General features: G+C 37.0%; 1 protein-coding gene across 4 annotated transcripts in view; it reads right to left on the reverse strand.

The window, feature by feature from the left end:
* Window positions 1-14,893, reverse strand: part of LOC105225451 (retrovirus-related Pol polyprotein from transposon 297) — a 332,389-nt gene that overhangs the window by 91,345 nt on the left and 226,151 nt on the right. The window contains exon 1 of one of the 4 annotated variants that reach the window (XM_049450356.1): window positions 13,671-13,811. The exons of the other annotated variants lie outside the window; for them this stretch is intronic. The gene's annotated coding sequence lies outside the window, so the exon portion shown is untranslated. Of the gene's footprint in view, window positions 1-13,670; window positions 13,812-14,893 lie in introns of those variants that run through there. 4 annotated transcript variants of the gene reach the window in all.

Below are 14,893 nucleotides of genomic sequence, written 5' to 3' on the forward strand. Positions count from 1 at the left end.
CCGACCAGATATTCACCATGCGCCAAATCTTGGAAAAGACCCGTGAAAGGAGAATCGACACACACCACCTCTTTGTCGATTTTAAAGCTGCTTTCGACAGCACGAAAAGGAGCTGCCTTTATGCCGCGATGTCTGAATTTGGTATCCCCGCAAAACTAATACGGCTGTGTAAACTGACGTTGAGCAGCACCAAAAGCTCCATTAGGATCGGGAAGGACCTCTCCGAGCCGTTCGATACCAAACGAGGTTTCAGACAAGGCGACTCCCTACCGCGCGGCTTCTTCAATCTGCTGCTGGAGAAAATTATTCGAGCTGCAGAACTTAATCGAGCAGGTACAATCTTTCACAAGAGGCCACAACACCCGCGCCGTTAGTTCTGCTTTCTCCAGACTGGGCAAGGAAGCAACACAAATGGGTCTGGCAGTGAACGAGGGCAAGACGAAATATCTCCTGTCATCAAACAAACAGTCGTCGCAGTTGCGACTTGGCTCTCACGTCACGATTGACAGTCATAACTTTGAAGTTGTAGATAATTTGTCTATTTAGGAACCAGCATTAACACCACCAACAATGTCAGCCTGGAAATCCAACGCAGGATTACTCTTGCCAACAGGTGCTACTTCGGACTGAGTAGGCAATTGAAAAGTAAAGTCCTCTCTCGACGAACAAAAGCCAAACTCTATAAGTCGCTCATAATTCCCGTCCTGCTATATGGTGCAGAGGCTTGGACGATGACAACAACCGATGAGTCGACGTTGCGAGTTTTCGAGAGAAAAGTTCTGCGAAAGATTTATGGTCCTTTGCGCGTTGGCAACGGCGAATATCGCATTCGATTGAACGATGAGCTGTACGAGATATACGACGACATTGACATAGTTCAGCGAATTAAAAGACAGCGGCTACGCTGGCTAGGTCATGTTGTCCGGATGGATGAAAACACTCCAGCTCTGAAAGTATTCGACGCAGTACCCGCCGCGGGAAGCAGAGGAATAGGAAGACCTCCACTCCTTTGGAAGGACCAAGTGGAGAAGGACCTGGCTTCGCTTGGAATATTCAATTGGCGCCACGTAGCGAATATAAGAAACGACTGGCGCGCTGTTGTTGACTCGGCTATAATCGCGTAAGCGGTGTCTACGCCAGTAAAGAAGAAGAAGAATATTTCTACGATGGTTATACCAACATTGGTTGCAAAAGTGAACACACGAAGAAAGCATGCTGATCATCACTTTAATAAAATGTTTGCGCTACACACATGACTGAAAAATTAGAATATGTGGTCGTCAGAGTTATTGAAACAATCACCCATCTCAAAGCTGTGAAGACTTTTATAGGGTTTCTGCGTACATTGCGGACGAAGTTCTTGAAGGTTTCAATTTAAGCCAGTTGTTACCAAAATTTAACTTAAATTTGGAGGAAAATGATTTCACTCTACTTATTGAATGCCTAGTTAGACATTTTGGGAAAATCTTGCCCAGAAACTGCAAAAAACGAAGCTCAAAGCAGAAGTAGCGCTTTTTCTACAACAATGGAAAAGGAACACAAGTTCTTTTTGTCTTAGAAGCCCTCATCACTTGCGATAAGGATATATATCCGTCGATTCATTTTCTCCTTCACGTACTCTGCACTTTGCCAGCCACAAATGCTAGCAGTGAACCATTCTTTTCTTCTTTACGCCGAATCAAGACTTGGCCCAAAACAATCATGCTCCACGGCTTAGCACTCCTTAATATAAACTACGATATTGCTGTGAAACTAAAAGAAATAATAGAAAGATTTAGTAAAATGACCAAACACCGTATTGATTTTATGTTGTAAATTAAATGTTAAAATATGTATCCAAAATAGAATTATAGTTTAATGTTAAATATTTCTCTAATCAATTAAAATATCATAAAGTTCCCAAATTTCTTTTTTTCTTTTAATATTAGAAACGTGTATGTTTTGTAAATTTAGTATGAGATATCTTGGTTCGTATTTATAGTTTTTTAACGTCGAGTGTACGTTTTTTATTATCCTCTCGAGTTTTGTAAATTTTGGCTTTATCTGTTCTTCCTTCAATTACATCTATAGGTGCTGCTTTTATCGTGAAGTGGACTGAGTTGTGATACCATTCTATACTTTTAAAAACTCTTTTTTGAGTTGATAGTGGTGATATCATAGCCTCCAGTGTTCTAAATTTTTCGGAAATAGTACTGTGTAGCCTTTCTACATCAGCGTTTCCTGTGTGGTTATTTGGTTTTGTAAAATGATCGTCAATGGATTCCTGTCTTAAGAGTTTTTTTTTGTTTACTGAGTTAAATTCATTGTCTGTTATAATTTTTGTTAGTTTACCCCTGAGAGAGAAAAAATTCCAATTTTTTATATTATTGTGATATAAAAACAGTATCTTCTGAGGTTAGTGCCATTGCATATTTTATCGATGAGAATGATAAAACTATGCTTTTTGTTTGTGTAAACATCCATATGTATTATTTGGTTAATAGCCATTGGTGTTTCGGTAAGCTTGACTTTTCCTTAATAGGTGTTCGGTCGTATTTCGCCTTATTGCATATTTCGCAGTTATTTACATATTTTTGTATTAACTTCTTTAGATCCTTATAGTAAAATATAGTTTTTATTCTTTCATAATTTCCGTTCTTTTTCGCTAACAAAAATTTTATGTTTTCTATTTATAAATTGTGACTCCTGATTTTTTGAAAGAGTAAGAATTATTTGTTTTGGAGATCTGTTAATGGCAGTTTCCAAGATACCAAAATGGTCGTGCAATTCCTCTTCTTGAGAGATTGTTGTCCTGGTGCTCATAATCTCGTTTTCTTGTAGAATATTAATTTCACCTGCTTCAGGATTTATTCTGCTCATATAGTGAGCGTCAGTGTTGTCCTTTCCCTTGACGTATCTTATGTTAATGTGATTTTCTCCTAATTTGAGGAGCCACCTCTGCAATCTAGGATTTATATCTTTTCCTTTATTTTTGCAATATAACCACTTGGTCTATCGTGAGGTCGAATTGTCCCCGTAGATATACGGTCTGAAATAGTTGACCGCCCTGTTATGACAAGCAGCTCTTTTTCTGTCCCTGAGTATTTTCTTTCTTGGTTGTTTAGTGATCTGCTTGCTTATGGGGTGTCCTTCTGGTTTTAATGAATTGCAAAATCGCTTGCATCTGTTGTTACGGAGAATTTTATTTTAAAAACCGGATACTTGAGTACCGGTGGATTCGTCAGAAGTGCTTTTAATTTCTCGAACGAATTTGTATATTGGGGGCACGAATGTTAATTTTAACTCCTTTTTATCAAATATTTTGCTAAGCCTTGATAATCCTTTATAAACTTTTTGTAATATCCGGTCATACCCAAAAACGATTTTATTTGTTTAACCGTTTTCGGTAACTTCAGTTTCTGTATGTTTTTATACTCTCGCAACCAGTTGCTACAGAGTATTATAATTTTGTTCACCTAATGGTTGTACGTATCACCTAAAACTAAACGATATAGATATAGGATTATACATATATAAATGATCAGGATGACGAGAAAAATTGAAATCCGGTTGACTGCCCGCCCGTCCATTCGTAGGAGGACATAATCAGATTACTTCCACACCGACAAATCACAATTAACCAAAAAAATATAAAGTGCCATAACTAAGCACCAAATTAAGATATAAAGCTCTAATTTGGTACAGAGGATCGCAGTAGTAAAGAGTACACCTTTTTGAAAAAGTGGGTGTGGCCCTGCCCTTTAAAAAGTTTGTGGAATTTTTCCGACATCCTTATGTCACATTGTGCATGAAATTGGACAACAACAATGCCTACTTTTTATATAGAACAATTTCAAATTCCACTTGATTCGTTCAGTTTCTAGTACACATATCAGGAAGCAACTACAGTAGAGGCCCGCTAATCCGGACACGGCCTAATCCGGATTCCACTGTAATCCGGACAGAGTTAAAAAATTCAAAATTTCTATTATGTACCTTGTAATCCGGACCGACATTCTCTGACCGTATTCTCTAATCCGGATCACATGTTTATTATTCACTACATTCTCTAAAGAGAGAGTAACATTTCTTGCTTGTGCAAACGGTGATGGCACACATAAACTTAAAATGGTGGTAATTGGATAAGCGGAAAATCTCAGAGCTTTTAAGAACTGTAGCGATCTTCCAGTTGAATATTACTCGACAAAAAATGCCTGGATGACTTCAACTATTTTCGTAAAATGGTTTCACGAGTCGTTTGTCAAACAAGTAAAGGATTTTCAAGCGGAAAACAACCTAGATGGAAAAGCTATTTTACTAGTTGATAATGCTTCTTGTCACGCATCGGTTGCGCAGCTTACGAGCGACGATGGTAAAATTATAACCATATTTCTTCCACCTAACTACAAAGCTCTTATCCAACCAATGGACCAAAACACAATACGCTTAACCAAATTGTATTATCTCAAAAGCCTCTTGGTGCATATCCTGTCTTTGGAAGAAAATGATGTTTCCAAAGTTAATAAAAAAACTCACAATAAAGGATGCTGTTTTTTTGCTTGCGAATTCTTGGGACAAGCTGTCGTCAGTAGCAAAATGTTGTCAAAAAATGCTTCCCTATTCAGGGAATAACGATATAGTTTATACCGAAAAAAGTTCCGATGCCGATGAGGATCCAGATGATAGCGTTTTTCTGTCTGTTCTCAAAGAAAGGACGTCACAGCGTGAAGATGCACAAGAGCTAACAGAAATCGGAAATGTTGCAGAGAATGGATAATAACAATCATCAACTGCCACAATCTGAAATTAGTGAATGGCTTATTGGAGATAACGACCATTTACCCCTCCATAGTGACGACGATTCCTCCGTTGAAGAAGTCGAAAACAATGAACCAAAAGCTAAACATGAAGACGCTATTAAAAGCTTCAGCACCTGTATACAGTGGTCAGAGGAAAATAACGTTAAATCGGACAGCTCGTGTATTCTTAGAACGCCACGGCAGCGAGCAATAGAGGCTAAACAAAAAAGCGTTCACCAAACAAAATTAATCGATTTTTTCAATTAAATTTAGAGATTCATTACACCGCTTGATACATACAAATTTCTAACGTTTATTTCCAATGTATTGTTTTAAGTTTGAAACATGTGTATTATTTGTTATAATAAACAAACAGAAATTTATAAATATTTTATCTTAATGCATACATAGTTCTGATATGTCTTTGGTAATCCGGATTCCCTTATATTCCGGATAGGGGTCGGTTTTAATTGATCCGGATTAGCGGGCCTCTACTGTAATATAAAGGGATTTAACTTCGCAAAAATAATGTCTTTAGTGTGTGCCACCATATGACCAAAAATTGTTTAAATGCAATAAAAACTGTTCAAGCCCATAGGTACCGAATATTTAGACCCTGGTACCTATAATTGAGTTTTGACCGGAAATGTAGGTCAATGTGTGAGATATATATAAGTATATCTAAAATTAAGAGATAATCATTCTCTTATAATGGTATGTCTGTATGTCAAAAATGAGTTGAACCGGACCAATACCTTTCTTAGTACCATATATGTAAGTATATATTAAATATTTTCGAACTTCCGGGTGACTTTATACCGGCCAATAAATGAGTTATCAAAATGAAAATAAGAGAGCGTTTTTTATTCAAAACAGTGTATCTTTGTTCCTAAAATAGATATATTTGAGCGAAAATTTGTCCTAGCCCCTATATAACTAATATCAGGATTTTCGAACATCCGGCTGACTTTACTCTATATGATTGGCTTTATACGAGTATCTAAATATTCTGTTGATTTTGTGAAGAATTTGCACTTATCTATCTGAACTTTTAAATTATATTATCCTAATTTGTTAAACAAGTTTTTGATACTTTCTATGTGCTCATCGATATTTGTACAAAATATCAATATGTCGTCTAAATAGACTACGCAGTTCCCTAACCCATACCGGGTTAGTCAAAACAGTTTTTCTTGTCTCATACGACAACTGATCACAGCTTCCTTAATTATACCCTGTAGGATTTCCTTAATTATATGCTGAACAGGGGGTATTAAGCTTGTCACGACGTTTGTAACACCCAGAAGGAAACATCGGAGGCCCTATAAAGTATATATAGAAATGATCAGTATGTTGAGCTGAGTCGATTTAGCCATGTCGGTCTGTCTGTCTGTCCGTCTGTATATATACGAACTAGTCCATCAGTTTTTAATATATCGTTTCTCTATAACATATAGCTGCCATATAAACTGAACGATCGGAATCAAGTTCTTGTATGGAAAACTTTCACATGTATCTTCAAGAAATTTGGTATAGATTATTTTCTAAGGCAACAATGTAATCTCCGAAGAAAGTGTTCCGATCGGTTAACTATAGCATATAACTGCCATACAAACTGAATGATCAGAATCAAATGCTTGCTTGGGAAACTTCCGCATTTGACGATATATCTTCACGAAATTTTGTATGAGTTATTATTCATAGAAATAATGTAATATCGAAAGAAATTGTTCAGATCGGCGGTGGAAAAATTTCGCGTTTGACGTGGTATCTTCACGAAATTTTACAAGGATTACTGCTTAATGTAATAATATAATCTCCGAAAAAATTGTTCAGATCGGATTACTATAGCGTATAGCTTCCATACAAACTGAATACATAGTTACTAAAAGAAATGCACCTGTGAAGGGTATATTAGCTTCGGTGCAGCTGAAGTTAACGTTTTTTCTTGTTTTTTTCTGCATTTGCTTCTCATGTATAGCGATATATTTTTGCGTATGATGGTCTGTCCGTTGCTGTAATTCTTTCGTATTTAATTTCATTTGTATGCGTTAGCATTTGCTCTTTAGTAAAGAATAATTTATTATAATTTTTTTTTTTGTTGCAACCCAGGGATGGGCAAATTTTTAGCACGCAAAGATAGCAAAGACTATTCACTGGAGGTGTTTTTTTACGTGGCGGGTCCCAAACCCAGCGCACAACCCTATGCAGGGGATGCTTCGCCTTCTCACGTTAGCTCGCCTTCAAACGGATGTTCTTAGGCTACCCAGAGGATACTTGGTCAAAGACCGGAAGTCGTGAGCTGCTTGAGTCACATGTAAAAGAATCGTTTCTGGCCACTCCCAAGTGAATGGCAATCAGAGAACTTTCCTCACTTGCGTGAACTTCTACACATGACTCCATCCTCCTCAGCCTAGAAATCCAACGCAGGATAAGTCTTGCCAACAGGTGCTACTTCGGACTAAGTAGGCAATTGAGAAGCAAAGTCCTCTCTCGACAAACAAAAAACAAACTCTATAAGTCACTCATAATTCCCGTCCTGCTATATGGTGCAGAGGCCTGGACGATGTCAACAACAGATGAGTCGACGTTGCGAGTTTTCGAGAGAAAAGTTCTGCGAAAGATTTATGGTCCTTTGCGCGTTGGCCACGGCGAATATCGCATTCGATGGAACGATGAGCTGTACGAGATATACGACGACATTGACATAGTCCAGCGAATTAAAAGACAGCGGCTACGCTGGCTAGGTCATGTTGTCCAGATGGATGATGTCTGAAAGTATTCGACGCAGTACCCGCCGCGGGAAGCAGAGGAAGAGGAAGACCTCCACTCCGTTGGAAGGACCAAGTGGAGAAGGACCTGGCCTCGCTTGGAATATCCAATTGGCGCCACGTAGCGACTGGCGCGCTGTTGTTGACTCGGCTATAATCGCATAAGTGGTGTCTACGCCAATTAAGAAGAAGAAGAAAGTTAGCAAAGTAAAAATATTTTGCAGGTTTTAGAGTTTCGCATTAACTTTTTTATTTTTATTTACCTTTGTATGGTGAGAAATTCTAATCACTGTTAGAAAAAAATTATATAAATTATACATGCATTTAAAAACAATTTTATTTAATAAGAAAACAGCACATTTTGAAATTGTGTAATACCATATTGTTGTTTCTATTTTGTTCACACAAATGAATATGTGATAAAACTGATAATGGTGATGAGGCCAATTGTAAAAAAATCATTTAAGTTACAATTGGGAAATCTTTTCTCAAGTTGTGGGTTTTTATACGTACATATGCAAGGTAGTTTTGTATATTTACATATATAAAAAAAAGGTACTTGTGACCATAATATGTATATTATTTCTTTAAACATTTTGCAGTTTCATTTACTGAAAATGCTTGCATAAATATAGAGACGTATTCTGCCATACACACACGGTTTACAAAATTTTTTACAGTATTTTGATATTAAGGCTCTAAGTGCTTTGAGTGCGGCTGTGCCAAAACTGCTTTGTTTGCAGTTTTGGTAGCAAAATTTGTTTACAGTATTTTGATCTTAATGCTCTAAGTGCTTTGAGTGCGGCTATGGCAAAACTACTTTGTTTGCAGTTTGGTTTATATTTCAACAGAAAGAATTTAGATTCATTCCTGCGGATGATATATTGTAAAATCTTAAGTCACCATCTAACAAATAAAGACGCACTCAAATTTTAAATAATTTTTTAATTTTTTTTTATTTTTATGGCATAGGGCCATATTAACGTAAGTGGCGCAGTCGCCTTTCCAACTAATTTATCATTCACCAATATCATATCCTACTTGGCGAATGCCACCACTTTATCAACAATCATATCAACACCCAATACCCAACTACCCAATAACCACCAAACACACCTCGAACTCACCCAATCAACAATCGACAATCTTCATTTGGCCAGAACCGTTTTGGACAACAGCTCCAATACCAAAATCAACATCCATCATATTCAACCCAATCAACCCTACTAAGCGAGTGAGACCATCCAATAGTGATCAGAGTAGGATGAGTATCGAAGAGTTAAGACATCAGGAGGAAGCTGCTTATCAGCAACAAATATCACTTTACTATGACTATTCGATTAATTATCCGGAAAACCATGACCAAACAGACAACTGCAACCAGAATTTACCACAATTACAACAAACCGATACAAACGAGACAGATGAGGACACAAGAACCAGATACCGAGCAAGCAGAAAATTTTCGGCTACCAGCCCCGGAAGCTGCCCATATTTAATAATAACGGGTGATTTTTTTGAGGTTAGGATTTTCATGCATTAGTATTTGACAGATCACGTGGGATTTCAGACATGGTGTCAAAGAGAAAGATGCTCAGTATGCTTTGACATTTCATCATGAATAGACTTACTAACGAGCAACGCTTGCAAATCATTGAATTTTATTACCAAAATCAGTGTTCGGTTCGAAATGTGTTTCGCGCTTTAATTTTGTTCAGCGATGAGGCTCATTTCTGGTTGAATGGCTACGTAAATAAGCAAAATTGCCGCATTTGGGGTGAAGAGCAACCAGAAGCCGTTCAAGAACTGCCCATGCATCCCGAAAAATGCACTGTTTGGTGTGGTTTGTACGCTGGTGGAATCATTGGACCGTATTTTTTCAAAGATGCTGTTGGACGCAACGTTACGGTGAATGGCGATCGCTATCGTTCGATGCTAACAAACTTTTTGTTGCCAAAAATGGAAGAACTGAACTTGGTTGACATGTGGTTTCAACAAGATGGCGCTACATGCCACACAGCTCGCGATTCTATGGCCATTTTGAGGGAAAACTTCGGACAACAATTCATCTCAAGAAATGGACCCGTAAGTTGGCCACCAAGATCATGCGATTTAACGCCTTTAGACTATTTTTTGTGGGGCTACGTCAAGTCTAAAGTCTACAGAAATAAGCCAGCAACTATTCCAGCTTTGGAAGACAACATTTCCGAAGAAATTCGGGCTATTCCGGCCGAAATGCTCGAAAAAGTTGCCCAAAATTGGACTTTCCGAATGGACCACCTAAGACGCAGCCGCGGTCAACATTTAAATGAAATTATCATCAAAAAGTAAATGTCATGAACCAATCTAACGTTTAAAATAAAGAACCGATGAGATTTTGCAAATTTTATGCGTTTTTTTTTTAAAAAAAGTTATCAAGCTCTTAAAAAATCACCCTTTACAATGGAAAGACACAAAGTAAAGTGCCTTATTGACACCGGTTCCACGATCAACATGATATCCCAGAGCATATTCAATCTACTAGTTCAGAATACAACATGTCTGATTCACACAAGCAACGGACCACTTATCTTAAATAAAAGCATAACCATACCATCAAAATTTTTGTTCTCAACCCCAGAGGAATTTTTACTGCACCCTATTTCTTGGAATTACGATCTTTTGCTGGGAAAGAAGTTGTTAGCACAGGCAGAGGCCGTGATAAATTATCATAAGCAAGAGGTGACTCTTTACAATAACAAATATCCATTGTTAAACCACAACACAATACCGGAACAAAACCACTTCCAACACACACCTGACAATATACTAAACCAGCAGGACAATAAAACACCAACTCCAAATTTCTTAGGGCATGATGCACAATTCACAAAACCGAGCCCATTCAGACTGGGACATCTTAATTTCGATGAGAAACAAAAACTGTGCTCTCTTTTGCACAGGTACCATCATATACAATATCATGAAGGCGACAAGTTGACATTTACCAATCAAACCAAACATACTATCAATACCAAACACAATTTACCCATTTATTTTAAATCATACAGTTATCTCAAGCCTACGAGCAAAAGGTTGAGAGTCAGGTAAAAGACATGTTGAATCAGGGAATAATACGCACAAGTAACTGGCCCTATAGTAGCCCCATCTGGGTAGTCCCAAAGAAACAAAACGCATCAGGCAAACAAAATATAGAATTGTAATAGACTACCGAAAATTAAATTAAATAATAGTTAGTGACAGACATACAATCCCAAACATGGACGAAATCTTGGGAAAGTTGGAAAGATGCAATTATTTCACCACTATTGATTTGGCCAAGGGTTTCCACCAAATTCAGACGGACCAGGAATCTATTTCAAAAACGGCCTTTTCCACTAAACATGGCCATTACGAGTATTTGCGTATGACATTCGGACTTAAAAATGCACCATCCACCTTTCATCGTTGCTTGAATGACATTTTACGCTCACTTTTAAATATACACTGTCTCGTAAACCTAGACGACATAATAGTGTTTTCAGCATCCCTCGACGAACACTTGAGGTCACTCGAGTTGGTTTTAGAAAAACTAGCCGAAGCTAACTTGAATCTACAACTCGACAAATGTGAGTTTTTAAAACAAGAAACAAAATTTTCGGGACACATTCTGACACCAAACGGCATAAAACCTAACCCTGAGAAAATTAAAGCCATACAAAAATACCCAATCCCCACTAAAGCAAAGGAAATAAAAGCTTTCCTGGGACTTACAGGGTATAACTGCAAATTCATTTCGAATATTGCAGACATAGCCAACCAAACCCATGACTAGGATCCTCCGAAAAAATACACAAAGCTCGACATTTCCAACCCGGAATATGTCTCTGCATTTAAAAAATTAAAATGTCTAATTTCAGAGGATCCTTTCTTGAGGTAGCCGATTTTTCGAAAAAATTTATTCTAACCACAGTCGTTAGTAATCTTGCTTTGAGAGCAGTGCTCTCACAAGATGGACATCCAATCAGCTACATTAACCGAGCTTTTAACGAACACGAAATCAATTACAGCACAATTGAAAAGGAACTATTGGCAATTGTATGGGCCACAAAAAATTTTATACATATTTTAGTGAACAGACCCAGCACAGTGCAGAAGAAGACAACGGTGACTTGATTTTTATAACAGAAAACCCAATTAACGTATTCAACAGACAAGTAATATTTTCTAAAGGCTCACCAAACTTCAAAACTACAAAATGTTTCAAAAAACACATAACTCAAATCTTTTATGGCACTATGACCGAAGAAAAAGCTAAAGAGTATTTGATCAACTATTTTTGTGTCAAGAATAGCACGTTGTAGTATATTGAAAGCGACCCAGATTTCGAAATCATTTAAACCGCACACAGGGAGATCATAAACAAGGATTTTACAAAAATTCTTCGCAGCCTGATTTTGTTGAAAAACGTACCTACTTACGCAGAATTCAAGGAGCTGGTCCTGACTACTCATGAAAAACTTCTACACCCCGGAATTCAGAAAGCCACCAAATTTTTCGGTAAAACTTACTATTTCCCTAACAACCAATTACTTATCCAAAACATTATAAATGAATGCCACATTTGCAATTTGGCAAAGACAGAACACAGTTACACAAACATGGCAATGAAAACTACAGCTGCATGGACATTTATTAGAAGCGTTTATTAGCTGCGTTGGAGCAGATAAGGACGAAGGACTGGATGAAATGTAAAAATGCACTTATGCGCATATTTAACCAACTGGGCAAGCCTAGAATATTGCAGGCAGACAGAGACGGGGCATTCTGCAGCCTGACACTTAAGCGATGACTTGAGAGTGAGGAGGTTGATTTACAGCTCAACACGACAAAGACATAGAAAACTACATAAAATAATTAATGAAAATATCCGCATAATTAATACATCTGACAATAACGAAGCCAAGTTGAGCAAGATGGAAACAATTCTTTACATATACAATCACAAACCTAAACATGACACCACTGGACGAACCCCGGCACATATATTTCTTTACGCTGGACACCCAAAACTTGACACTCAGGAAAACAAAGAAAATAAGACAAACAAATAAACATTGACAGACAAGAATATGAAGTTGACACCAGATACCGAAAGAGCCCCCTACAGAAAGGCAAATTAGAAAATCCATTTAAACCAAACAAAATTGTAGAACAAACAGACACAGATCATTACTAACAGAAACAGAGTTACCCATTATTACAAAACACAATTTAAAAAACGTAAGAAAATTAATTAGATCCCAACTCCACAGGTACTTGGTGCACAGTAGCATTGCTGCTCATTTTGACTGACACAGGCCACGCACAACAAATCCAAATAAATGTAGGAGGAAATAATATATATAACATGTGGCAGTATTGTCACTGAACGAATAATGTAGTTCAGATGGCAACACTGTAACTCAGCTGTTAATTGACGAAGCGTCCATCAGCAGCCATCATTGTAACAGTCCATATGGATCATGCATTCTGTATTAGAAATTAAGAGTCATTGCTTAAGTATCAGTGGCTAAGTTCAGTTGGTAAGAGGCAGTCGTTAAGAAAATGTTGTGTAAAGCGGCTGCGCCGCCGCTCGAATTTTAAAGTGCGAAGAAATCTACACTAATATTATAAAGCTGAAGAGTTTGTTTGTTTGAACGCGCTAATCTCCGAAACTACTGGTTCGAATTGAATAATTCTTTTTGTTGGATAGTCCATTTATCGAGGAAGGCTATAGGCTATATAGCATCACGCTGCGACCAATAGGAGCGAAGAAACAGTGGTAAATGTGTAAAAAACGGGGGAAATTATTTATCTTTGATACAAGATACGAATACCCAAAAGTTATGTATGAAAGAATTATTTCTCTTAATGATCTAAAAAAAGTGCGTGAGTACCGTTTTTGTGATAACTAATTTGGTCGAAATTATTTGTTAGAGTTGTATTAACATAATAATATTAATTTTTCTATATTTGTTGTTATTTTCTTCTGTCGTTACATGCAGTATAAAACTATTCAAATTTTTGAGGTAATACGTAATTTTTGTGGTTAGCAGTCATTTTATTATTTTAGATCTTACTCGCTGATGTTAATTCTTACCCTTCTTCTTTTCTTAGAAAATGCCTCGGAAGCGGAAATCTGGTATATCCAAAATGGCATGGTAGTTTTATTGACTGGTGATTTCCGTCAAACCCTCCCAGTGATTCAGAGGGGGATACCAGGAGATGAAATTCAAGCGCTTATGGTCGATAGTTGAAAAATTCCGCCTGAAAACGAATATAAGAGTGCATCTTCATAATGACGTGGATTCAGGACTTTACGCAGAAATGTTGTTGAAAATTGGTGATGGTTGTTTAGATGTTGACGTCGAAGACTACATATTACTGTCAAGAGAATTTCGTAATTTAGTAGAAAGTGATGTTGATTTCATTGCTAATGTTTTTCCGGAATTGCAACAAAATTTGTGTAGTGATCAGTGAATATGAGCAAGAGCAATATTAGCACCAAGAAATGAAATTGTTAATAGGATCAACACTGATATTTTAAACGAGGTTCAAGGAAAAATTAAGGAATATTTGTCAATGGATACAATTATAGGGTGTACCGTCATATAAACTTCAATTGAAACTAAATGTACCAGTAATGCTTATGCGAAATCTAGATACTCCTCTATTATGTAATGGAACAAAGCTTCGGATAACAAAATTGGGACAGAACATACTTGGTGCTACTATTTTAACAGGTGTCGGTAAGGGAAATATTCTTATAATACCTCGGATACCAATTATTCCTACTGACTTTCCTTTCAAATTTAAAAGGGTTCAGTTTCCCGTCAAGCTTAGCTTTGCTGTTACTATAAACATGGCACAAGGACAAGCATTACTGGTAACAGGAGTGCATTTAGAAAACCTATGCTTCTCTCATGGTCAATTTTATGTAGCCTGTTCACGCGTATCTAATGCCTAGAATTCACACATATTTGCACCCGACGGGAACACTTATAACATGGTCTACAAAAATATCCTAGATTAATACTTTGTATTTTATTTTTTTAAATTGTTAGAATTCAGAAATATTTATTTTTGTTACGGGGAAATATATTTTAACATTAGTTGTTGCATTTCAATACGCATATTTTAAGGTGTTGAAACTTCATTGTCTGTAGTAATTTTAAAAAAATTTTGACCTCAGCCAAGCAATAAAATTTAGTTATCATTTTGACTCATTTCTATTATTATACCCTTACCCTTTATCTCTCATACTTATTTAATGGCTCCACTGCGGGCGAAGCCACGGGTAAAGAGCTAGTTGAATAATAAAAC

The sequence above is a fragment of the Bactrocera dorsalis genome, chromosome 1 (assembly GCF_023373825.1).
Source record: "Bactrocera dorsalis isolate Fly_Bdor chromosome 1, ASM2337382v1, whole genome shotgun sequence".
Lineage (NCBI taxonomy): Eukaryota > Metazoa > Arthropoda > Insecta > Diptera > Tephritidae > Bactrocera > Bactrocera dorsalis.